Genomic DNA, 10,000 nt, shown 5'->3' on the forward strand with positions numbered 1-10,000 from the left:
AAATATTTTTTTATAGCACATTCACACACACTTTGCAATGCAAGCTTACACACAAGCAGACGTGCATGCCCGCGCGCACACACCACACACACACACAAACACACACACACACACACACACACACACTCACAGTGTGTGGTCGCTGAGGTGACAAAAACAAATCCAGACATAGGCCGTCTCCCCGGATACTCCGGCAGCATAGAATGTCAGCGCCCAGCCAGAGCTACAGCTGGGATAAACAGGAAGAGTGATGGAGTGAGAGGAACGAAGAAAAGAAAAGAAAAAAGAGGAGAAGAGATGAAGAGAGGAAGATGGAAGGAGGGAGGTATAGAGAGGGTCACTGAAGATCCTCACACGTTTTAACCATAAGGATCTATGAGTTATTCATAAAGTGCATTCCTAATCCATTATGCATATGATGTGGTTGATGACTGCTGTCATCCTAGAGAGAAGCTGGCTATGAAGAGAGAGGTGGCGCAGACCTGAGTCAAACCTGGCTTCAGTCTGACATGGATCTGGTGGAACTGCTTCAGATCAGAGCCAGATCACTTACCAGAGAGACAGGGACACTGCACTGGTGCCTTTTGAAATGGAGATGGGGGGGGGGGGGGGGGGGGGTGTAGAAATCAGCTAAGGTGCATAGTAGTAGTAGCAATAGCAATAGTAATTAGCAATAGTAAACTGGGTGTAGACTGTGTGGGAGATAGAAGCCATGTTCTTATCCTATCACCCCTGTTCAGTTTCATGACACATTCATGTTTTTCCTCTTATGGTGGATGGTAACACTGTAGGATCATCAGCTGAAAGTGATAACAAAGTTATTCTCCTCAAACCCATAGTCCAGTGTCCATCGGAAACAAGTACAATACTTGGCTAATTACCAGCTCCTGTTTGTGTGGTTCTGAATTCTACTTTCCTCCATCACCCTCTCTCTTTTGCCTTTCTCCCTCTCCTTCTCTCTCTTCCTCTCTCGCTATATATATATCTCCCTCTTTCCCTCTCTGCCGGTGTTGAGTCCTGTTCTGTGAATAATATCCAGATCGCATGACCAGATTTGGTAGTGCCATCACCATGAAGCACATCTCCCACAGAGGATGAACAGCATGGAGCAAGGATTCCCAAAGCGAGTGGACACACACACAGACACTCACACATACACACACACACACACACACACACACACACACACACACACACACACACACACACACACACACACACAAGACACTCACTCCCACACGTCACTCTTCTCCGTGTGAGGTTCATTGAACATTTGAAGCTGGGCACGCAACTATTGGGGGAAGGGTAGAGTTGGGCTTATCTGAGCAGTAGTGCAGAGAGTGTGTGTAGTATGTGTGTATGTTTCAGTGTGTGTGTAGTCTGTGTGTATGTTTCAGTGTGTGTGTAATCTGTGTGTATGTTTCAGTGTGTGTGTAGTATGTGTGTGTGTTTCAGTGTGTGTTGTATGTGTGTGTGTTTCAATGTGTGTTGTATGTGTGTATGTTTCAGTGTGTGTGTAGTATGTGTGTATGTTTCAGTGTGTGTAGTATGTGTGTATGTTTCAGTGTGTGTTGTGTGTGTGTATGTTTCAGTGTGTGTGTTGTATGTGTGTATGTTTCAGTGTGTGTGTAGTACGTTTCAGAGGCTCTTCCTGCCTAAGCTGGCGTTGCAGTGCAATTTCATGCTCCCTGTGTCCGTGATCTTTGGCTTTTAGGTCAGTATTTGCCTACATGTATGTGGTGATTGTATCTTGAGGGTAGCTATGTGTTTGTGCTAGGGCTAGAACTGACTTCTCTGTATGTGTGCATTTTATTCAGGAAGGATGTATGAAGAAGCAGTCAATTATTCCGATCGATGAATGAATGTATGTGTATGTATGTTTGTGTGTGTGATAGAGAGAGATAGGGAGGTGGAGAGAGAAGGAGAGAGAAAGAGAGATATAGGGATATTGTATTCTATATTAGGCCAGGCAAATTAACCCTTTTTGGAGCCAATAATAGAATTAATTGTAAAATAATTTTTTTCAGCATAGATCATTTCTATGAGGTGTCCAGAACAACATACTAAAAGTCCTAAGAAATCCTAGTTGAGGAAATATGTTTAATTCTCATCAATCTGAGATGTGTGCTAATAATGCATGGCAAAATACACTCAAAAATGTAATTTTTTTCCTTTACTCCTATCAAAATGAAACTTTACACAATGAAAGTACCCATGAAAAGTAACATTTTTTGTATTACAAGTTTCTTTGAAAATGAATTTTAATATGCAAATGAGCTATACACTAATCGAATATGCCCAAAATACATCCAAATAGGCTTATCTTTTTCCTTTACTCCTACCACAATAAAACTTTACATAGTAAAGTATACATGAAAAGTAACTTTTTTTGTATTACAAGTTTCTTTTTAAATGAATTTAAATATGCACATGAGCATCACACTTATTGAATATGTCCTAATTGCATAGGCAGAAACACCATACCCCTGGCAGGTACTACCAAGCCAGGCAGTTTTCAGGTTAGAGGCCAGTCTAAAAGCAGCATTGCCATCTCCCATTGGCAGTAGGATGATTGGATGAAGATTGGGCCGATGTATTTGTCATACATATGAAGGTGTTTCTGCCTATGGACATATTCAATAAGTGTGGAGCTCATGTGCATATTCAAATTAATTTCAAAAGAAACTTGTAATACAAAAAAGTTACTTTTCATGTATACTTTTACTATGTAAAGTTTTATTGTGGTAGGAGTAAAGGAAAAAAATAAGCCTATTTGGATGTATTTTGGGCATATTCGATTAGTGTATAGCTCATTTGCATATACAAATTAATTTCAAAAGAAACTTGTAATACAAATTGTTTTACTTTTCATGGGTACTTTCATTGTGTAAAGTTTCATTTTGATAGGAGTAAAGGAAAAAAATTACATTTTTGAGGTGTATTTTTGCCATGCATTATTAGCACACATCTCAGATTGATGAGAATTAAACATATTTCCTCAACTAGGATTTCTTAGGACTTTTAGTATGTTGTTCTGGACACCTCATAGAAATGATCTATGCTGAAAAAAATTATTTTACAATTAGTCTGTCGTAAAACGCTATTTTGCCTGGACTATATTCTATGCATTACCTTAAGTCTCTTACAGTAAAAGCAATGAAAATGTATCTAAGCAACAGACTGTCAGGTCCCCCAATGCACTCCTCCTTTCCTGTGTTTTTGGATCTGTGCATATGTGCGTCTACATGTTTGTTTGTGTATGTTTGTCTGTGTGACAGAGAGAGAGAGAAAGTGTGTGTGTGTGTGTGTGTAATATGTGTGTGTGTATGTATGTGTGTGTGTATGTGTGTATGTGTGTGCGTGCGTGCGTGCGTGCGTGCGTGCGTGCGTGTGTGCGTGCGTGCGTGCGTGTGTGCGTGCGTGTGTGTGTATGTGTGCGTGTGTGTCTATGTGAAACAGAACGTTTGTTAGTGGAAATGCATATTCCCGCCACCCACTCACGTCATGCAGCAGAGACCTGCATGAGCCCCAGCTGTGATGCGTGAGTGCAGTTGCAGACCAGATCGTGTGTGTGAGTGAGATGAGTTCTTAGAAACGTCTGACCTCCCCATTCATTCCAATTATAATTCCTTGTACATTGAGGTCATTCTAACCTGGTTAGTACAATAAGCACACAGACACCCACCCTCCCACCAATTCAGAGAGACACACACACACACACTGTAACCACCATCTTGTTGCAAGCTCCTTTCTCATTTGCAAAGATTACAAATGTCTCTATGTGTTATGGGTCCGCCATGCCCGCATCCTCACCTATGGTGTCTGCCGAAAGAGAGAGAGAGAGAGAGAGAGGGAGAGAGAAGAGAGAGAGAGAGAGAGAGAGAGGAGAAGAGAGAGAGAGAAGAGAGAGAGAGGAGAGAGAGAGAGAGAGAAGAGAGAGGAGAAGAGAGAGAGAGGGAGGAGAGAGAGAGAAGAGAGAGAGAAGAGAGAGAAAGAGAGATTTTTTTTGATTTTTCAACAACTTTTTATTATAAGCTTTGAAAAACACACAAGAACATTATCAGATCATTTGACACAATATTGAATGAATAAATATACAAAAAAAATACAAAAAACAAAACATATAATTTAATCAGGGGATCCAGCCCTCTTCAAAAAAGTAGCAAAAAACACATTTTCATCCTCAATTTTACACAGCGCACCACAGTGACACCATGTCTGTTCAAATGAATCAAGGTTTTTCATTGCCTTATAGAAACGAAAATCAATTAAAATACGAGATCTCACTAAAATTGAGAAAACTAATACCAAGTCTTCACTAGACATTTGCTCAACTTTGTTTCTTCGACTGACATAGATAGCCATTTTTGCTTGACCAAGAATGAAATTTATCAGCTGGCATTTATAACGTCGTTTCTGTACATATTTAAAACCAAAGATAAAAGTCTCTGATGAAAAGATTTCGTGAAGCTGAACAAAGAGCATTTGCAAAATAGCAAATAAAGGTCTTAGCCTCACACACTGCATAAAAGCATGAAATACAGTTTCTCTTGAAAAACAAAATGGGCACTCTTGGCCTACATCGGGGTTTAAAACAGAAACAAATGCATTGACTGCAACAGCACCATGCAGAATTCTCCACTGCAAATCCCCAATTTTCTTTGTCAATGGTGACTTGTAAAACGCTCTCCATTGAGGTTTAAAACTCTCCTCTACCTGCAAAACAGTACGCCAGGGTGTGTCTGTTCTCTTGTCCAGTATCTTTCTATTTAAAGACTTAACACACGTTTGGTACAAGGCTTTACCCTTTGCTGGCTTTGGACCCAAGAATGTCAATTCATCACATTGCAAATAAATCCCAGTGCAATCCATAAGATTGGGAGACAAAGTAAAGTTAGGGAAAGGATCACTGCAGTCTGGACTGCACAACCCACTGATGAAGTCTCCCAGCATTTGTAACTCTCCACTTGTTAATGAAGCCCGCCATTTCTCCAGGAGTTGGGCAATAACACGGATGGATCTCACACCCAAATGATCTGCAACATTCCTGGTATTCCCAAAGTCTGATCCAGCCAACCGAAATAAGTGGCCTAGTGTGGTGACTCCAGACCTGAGCAGGCTAAAAGTAACTGCATGAATTGGCTTTTCACAAGTTATGTCCAGTCTTGAGCCATAGATCAGAGGTTCCTTTAAAAACCAGTAAAGAGAACTTGTGCTGTGTGCCCTTTGCACTGTTAAAAGAGACCAGACTTTAAAAAGATTTGAGTAAAATATGGGGAATCTGCTCAGGTTGATCTTCTTCGGATCCACCAAGAATAAATTCCTCTCCAGTCCCAATCCATCAAAAGTTCGTAAGATGGCACAAGCCACAGACTTCCAACCACAGTCCACAGGCCCTGTGAGTAGACGCTGCACAAACTGTAGGCGAAAAGCCGCTGTTCTGCTCTGTAAGTGAATAAGTCCATGTCCACCTTCCCCTTTGGGCAGATATAAAACATTCTGTGGTACCCAATGCAGATTGTCCCAGAAGAAGTTTACCAAGATTGACTGGATTTTAGACAGCAGGTGTGTTGGAGGATCTATACAAGCAAGCCGATGCCAGAGGGAGGATGCAGCCAAATTGTTAATAATAAGGACACGCCCTCTGTAAGACAATTTACTAATTAAAAACTTCCAGTTGTGAAGGCGTCCCTTTATTTTTTCTACAGAACCTTCAAAATTTTTCTGTATGAACTTTTCATCCCCTAGAAATACTCCAAGATATTTAAAACCTTCCCTGGTCCAATGTAAGCTATCTGGTAAACTTGGCCCTCCATCTGACCACTTCCCAACCAGCATAGCTGTACTTTTAGACCAGTTAACTTTTGCAGAGGAAATGGCTCTAAAATCTTCAAACATATTCAACATCACATTCACATCCCTCTGCCCGCTTACGAACACAGCAACATCATCTGCATATGCAGACACCTGAAAGGCATTTCCACAATTTGGAATAGTCACCCCATGTAGCTCTTTTCTTAGCCTTATTAAAAGGGGCTCTATTGCCAAGGCATATAGCATACCAGACAAGGCACATCCTTGTCTAACACCCCTATGCACTTTAAAAGGAGCACACAAGTCACCATTAACTTTGAGCATACTCTCAATGTCACAATACAGAACTCTTATTAAATCAATAAAATGTGGACTAAAGCCAAAAGCTGCCAGAACACTCCACAAATAGTTGTGCTCAACCCTGTCAAATGCCTTCTCTTGGTCTATAGATACCAGACCAAACTCCAGGTTAAAAAACTTGCCTAAATCAAAGATATCTCTGATAAAAGAGATATTATTGTGAATTAGTCTACCTGGTACACAATAGGTCTGGTCAGGGTGGATGACCTGCTCCAAAACCTTGCTCAGTCTATTGGCCAATGTTTTAGAGAGCAGTTTATACTCACTACAGAGTAATGACACAGGCCTCCATGACTTTATGTCATTCAGGTCACCTTTTTTGGGCAGCAGAGAGAGCACCGCTCTGCGGCAACTCAGTGGCAGTCGCCCCTTGGCTAAACTGTCACTAAGTACAGCCAGTATATCTTCACCCATTTCGGGCCAAAAGGACTTATAAAAATCTAATAGGAATGCCATCGACGCCCGGAAACTTTGGCACATTGCATCCCTTGGAGGGCTATGTCCAGTTCCTCTAGGGTCAAAGCCCTACCGAGGTCTACATTAGCCTCTGTGGACACCTGAGGTAATTTGTCAAGAAAGACACTGTCCTCAGCCTGGTTCTGGAAGATCTCGCTTTTGTATAGCTCCTCATAGAAGCCAACTGCTCTCCTGCGTATGTCGGCATGGTCAGACAGCAGTGTCCCATCCTCTGAACGTAGAGCATGAATAAATCTTTTTTGTCCATTTTTTTTCTCCAAATTAAAAAAGAATTTTGATGGTGCATCCATCAACTCCGCACTTTGGAAGCGGGACCTGACCAGAGCTCCCTGTGCTGTTATACCTAGTAGTTTAGCCAATTCATTTTTCTTAACTCTAAAATTTTCAGTGTGGGCCTGCTGGCCTGTGTTTTCAGCTAAGTTCTGAAGCTCAATTATTTCTTTTTCTAATGTTTCCATGCTTTGAGTTATGTCCCTTGTGACATTGACAGTGTACTCTTGACTTAGCTGTCTTATCTGCACCTTGGCAAAATCCCACCACTGCTGTAATGACTGGAAGGAAGGTTTCGTTGTTCTAAAATCATTCCAAAAGTATGTGAACACATCCTTAAAATGGACATCAGACAATAAATTAGTATTAAAATGCCAGTAGGAACTTTTTGGCTTAACAGAATTTAAAGAAAAAGAACAAACAACTAAACTGTGGTCTGAAAAACCGACTGGAATGATGGAGCAGTTTCTAAAAATACTACGCTGGTGTTTAAAACCATAAAACCTATCCAGTCTGGCCAAAGACAATAGATTGTTATACGCATGAACCCATGTATACTGCCTGTCACTAGTGTGGAAATTCCTCCAAATGTCCACAAGGACATTTGAATTTTTCAACTCAATGAGCCGTCTTCGTGAGGGCATGTGCGGCTCAACATGGTTCCTGTCTATGGCTTTTTCAGTACAGTTAAAATCCCCTCCCAGAAGTAAAAACTCCTGTGAATCAAGACCATGTAAGGCATTTTCCAGACTATTTAAAAAAAGCATTCTGTCAATTGCCATAGTAGGCGCATAGACACAAATAAAAACAAAAAAATGATTTTCAAATTGGGCTTTTACTTTCAAAAGTCTACCTTTGGCAATTTCCTCAACTTGATATGATAGGGGGGTAAAAGTGCGAGAAAATAAAATAGCAACCCCACCACTATTTGAGGTGTTGTGGCTTAAAACAGACAGCCCATCAAATTCTCTTGCCCAGTCAACTGCATTCAACGCATCAGAATGCGTTTCCTGAACAAAAACAATATCAAACTTTTTTTGTTTTATCGTTTCAAACAAAACAGCTCTCTTTTTCTGTTCTCTAGCCCCGTTTATGTTTAAAGAGGCAACACGAATTTCACCCATGATAAAGAATAAAAATAAAAAGAGCTGTACACACACTTCCATCACAGAAGACAATAATTTAGGCTTTGTCATTGCTACTCAATAGAACCTTAAGCTTGGTCAGCATTTTTTTCAAACGGTAGACCTCCTGTTCAGTAAAACAGCCCTCATGCATAAATGACCTCGTCTTTGAAATGAACTGTTCCACATCAGGGAAATAATCAATCAACTTCGTGACATTTCTCACATGCTTCTGTTTCCTTCAAAACGTTTTAAACTCATCAACTGCTGTAAGTGCGGTTAGGCATACCGCACTCTGATGCAAACTGCAAGTTGACATGCCTGCAGGCCTGGAGAAATCACTCTCACTCTCGGCATCAAGACGAGCTTAAGTCAACGAGTTTCTTTTAGGCAAGTTTTATTTACAATAGAGAAGCGTCTTCCTCTTCTCCTGGGGGTAGTTTTTAAAAATTCTTGCATCCATTCCATTAGATTACAATCCGTTGCCTGTCTGAACTTCACTATTGTCAGTTAATGTAACATTGTTGTCTTGTAGAACATCTGCGCTTTCACGTTCGGATTGTCCACAACACTTCCTCCCGAACTTGCCATCTCATTTAGTGAATCTGACGTATTTTTTTCTTGTTCCTGAGGAACATCTGCGTCGTCTGTCTCACCGACAGTAGGTGAAATGGTTGCCGTCTCACCAGCACAAGGTTCACCAGTCTCGGCAGCCTGCTTCTCCCCTGCATCACCACTAGGCCTACCAACGTTTTCGCTCTGTCCAGAAGCATTATCTGAATTTCCTCGTTTATCGGGACAAGCGCGTATGAGATGTCCAGTTAGACCGCAACCAAAACATCTCATAAAGTTCGTGGTTGCATAAACAACATAATAAAGTTATCAGCCTTTACATTCAGTGTCAGATCTAATTCATCTTGTTATCTTTTAAAAACCATGTACACGAAACGCCTAAAAGACATGACATGTTTTAAAAGCGGAGATTTACTCGCAATTGGAATCTTCTTGATCTGCGACACTACTTTACCATGCCGTGAAAGCGTTTGTAATAAACCTCATCTTTAATGAATGGTGGTACGTTCGACAAGGTTACTCTTTTGGACGGGGTAGAAAGTGGGAAGGACAGATGTGAAAACACCATTGATCGATACTCCACTTTCAACTACCTCGTTGGCCATTTCAGTGGTTCTCAAAAACAGAACAACAGCGTTGTTCATGCGGGCCGCTGATAAAATATTACCATGCCCTACAATTTCTCCAATAACCAAACTACAATCTTCTACGCTGGCAGTCGATGCAATTTTGATTCCATGACGCCTCGTAAGCTGTTCAAAACCCATACCAGGGACAGCCATACCACCCAGCACAACGCTGGGAGCAGAACGCCCGGGAAACACCACACACAAAACAACAAAACACCCTGCGTGCTGTTTTCACTAACCAAAACAAAATAAACTTAATGTTCTAGAGAAAAAAGTACATTAAATATAAGGATAGAAAAAGCTAGAAAAGTTGGAAAGAACAGTCGTTCCTGGCACAGCGGCCAGTGCTCCTCACTCACTCACGTTTCCGCGTTTCCCACTCGCTCCCAGCATGCACTCAGAGAAAGCAAGAGAGAGAGAGAGAGACAGAGAGAGAGATCACCATGGAGGTGTAGGGTAGGGTTTTCTCTTTACTAGGGAACCTGCCTTCTAAATGAGAGAGCAAGAGAGAGGGACAGACAGACAGATAGACAGATAATTAGTTAGGGAGAGACACAGTGGAAAGGAGAGAGGAAGAGAGAGAGAGAGAAAGACAGACAGACAGACAGACAGACAGACAGACAGACAGATAATTAGTTATGGAAAGACACAGTGGAAAGGAGAGAGGAAGAGAGAGAGAGGGAGAGAGAAAGAGAGAGACAGACAGACAGACAGACAGACAGATAATTAGTTATGGAGAGACACAGTGGAAAG

At 41.3% G+C, this 10,000-nt stretch overlaps 1 protein-coding gene across 16 annotated transcripts in view; it reads right to left on the bottom strand.

The window, feature by feature from the left end:
• Window positions 1-10,000, bottom strand: part of rims2a (regulating synaptic membrane exocytosis 2a) — a 165,701-nt gene that overhangs the window by 77,945 nt on the left and 77,756 nt on the right. The gene's annotated exons all lie outside the window — the stretch shown is intronic.

This window comes from Clupea harengus, chromosome 11 (genome assembly GCF_900700415.2).
Source record: "Clupea harengus chromosome 11, Ch_v2.0.2, whole genome shotgun sequence".
NCBI classification, from domain to species: Eukaryota; Metazoa; Chordata; class Actinopteri; order Clupeiformes; family Clupeidae; genus Clupea; species Clupea harengus.